Here is a 2,576-nt window from a genome sequence, read left to right on the forward strand (position 1 = left end):
AAAAATTGCACCTAAGTCAAAATAGGGTTACAGATGACCCTTCCAAATCTCATGTCGATCATATTATTAATTCTATCCATGAATTTAATTTCGATGGTCCGGTTGGTATTACTTTTGAAACCTGGTTAGAGAAATACAAAGATTTATTCAAGGTCGACCTCAGAAGACTTGATGACGAGATATAACGAATGGTATGGCATAATTTAATGAAGTGTTGGAGAAAAAACACCAAAATGTTTCAGGTGTTGATATAAATAGGAAAATAATGGATCAAAGGTGGATAGTGGCTAGCAGTGCAATCCAGGACGTGCGTTTCGTCCTATTTGGGACTCGTCAGCTGGATGTACCTGCATCTCAGAGTTGATGTTCACTCTGGGACTATATCGAGGCAATACGCACAGCATGCAGATATGCCAATTAGAGTCTGACCAGTTGCAGTCCTAAACATCAATGGGAAGATTCAAACAAAGAATACTAAGTGAATTTAAATGAATGGACCATTTCGAAAATTATCAAAATCCTTCAAGTTTCAACTATAAATTATGTATTAGTGATAAGAAATAATTTCTATGAGAAATGAAAAAAGACCACTGACTAATTTACAGAAAAAAAGGTAAATACAATGAGACAATAATTGGGACTTGCAAAAATTAGAAGAGGTAATAAGATCATGAAAGAATAATGGGCTGAACGTGACTCTTGTATTCAATACTCAGATTTGAACCGGTAAGCTGCTACAACTTTAGCCGTACACAAACTTTTGAATCAAATCTTCTTTGAGCCAGTTCTTTTGAATTTGTAAATGATCCTGAACAACGAACTATACATATTCTACAGGTGATTTATGAATCAATTTATAAAATCTAATTCCGAATTGAATTAATCATAAGCTGATTAATTTAACAAGTCTACGCAAGGAACTCAATGTCCATTGGCCGAATACCATCAGCAACAGCCTACTGTGGAAGAGAACAAACCAGCTTCCAACTCAAGAGGAAATTAGAAAAAGATGTTGGAAGTGGATAGGACATACCTTACGGGAATCACCAAACTGAATCACAAGGCAAGCACTAACTTAGAATCCTGAAGGGAAACGGAAAAGAGGAAGACCGAAAAACACACTACGTCGGGAATGGGAAGCAGATATGAAAAGGATTGCCCAGGACAGAGTTCGATAGAGAATGCTAGTAGTTGGCGTATGTTCCTCCATGAGGGATAACAAGTGTAAGTAATATAATCTAGTTCATGGGCACTAAGTCAACTACTATTAGAAATAATAAGTAGCGAAACGTGCCGGTACAGCACTTCGAGAAATCATATAAGGTAAATGGATAACATGATTGGAATCGGTCATCGAACGAAAATCAATTTTATGTTTCACGAGTCGATGGTAATAAGTGACTTATGTCGAGAAAGTCTCAATGCGAATATTACTCTAAATAACTCAACAAAGCTGTGTTAGATTTCAATGTTATTTAATAACAAATAATCGGTAGAGATTTCTCGATTTAACTCATATTTTAGTTGATATTCAATATACAAAAAACATAGCTGTAATCTTGAACACTGTTTTCTCCTTCCTAATAGGATACCGACCAACATAGCCCAATTTTACAGACATTAACACTGTTTTATACAAGCAACAGCAGACTTAGTATAGGACTGAAATATTTACATTATTCAGTTGTTAAAGAGTATTCAATATCATGTTATCCAATCATAAATGCTAGTTTATTTACGTAACACTTATAAGGTATATTGAAAGTGGTACGATGAATTATTGCATCTAATTCTTTAAATCACAAAATTTAGAGATGTACACAACTTAGATGGGATTCTTCTAATTTTAAATCTATTTTCCCCATACAACTTTGATAGACACACAAAACTTCAGAGACAACAGAACAAATGGTGTTGAATAGAATTCAACCAATCAAGAGTTTTCAAGCATATGGCAAATAATCTTTATTTTGCAATGAATGTGGCTCCGTGAAATGAAAGGAGTAGCTGCGATATAATAGCATACTTTTCCACTCCTTTCAAAACTCAATGACCTATGTAAAACTTGGATGAAATAAATGAGAGAATTAGTGGCTAAGTCAACTTAATAATGGGCTATCAAATATTATAGTAACTTTTAGTCTATACAGTTGCCATATAAATTAACAACCAATCAGTTAACTAATAAACATTCCACTTCCATCTTAATGTCTGTTTCCTAAGATATGCTGATAGTTAAGTGAACTACATAAGCTAACAATATCATGTCATCTCGTCTTAACAATACTACAGTATAAATGATAAGCTGGAATAAATCAATATACGACGAGCACAAGTAATGATATCAGTCAAAGAAATTGTAGATTTCTATGGGTGAAATTTATGTCTGGATAGTTGTAGTCCTCAAAAAATACCCTAGATAAAATAATTTCAACCGAACAATTCTTCATACTGGTATCAAGGGCTCGTGAAGATGATTGAATTTTAAGGTTCATAAAATGAACCTATTATTAAACCATTGAAAACGAGGAAGCGCTAGACAGCTAGCTGGTACTACATTGCATGAGAGATAATTA

This window comes from Schistosoma mansoni, chromosome 6 (assembly GCF_000237925.1).
Source record: "Schistosoma mansoni strain Puerto Rico chromosome 6, complete genome".
Classification (NCBI taxonomy): domain Eukaryota; kingdom Metazoa; phylum Platyhelminthes; class Trematoda; order Strigeidida; family Schistosomatidae; genus Schistosoma; species Schistosoma mansoni.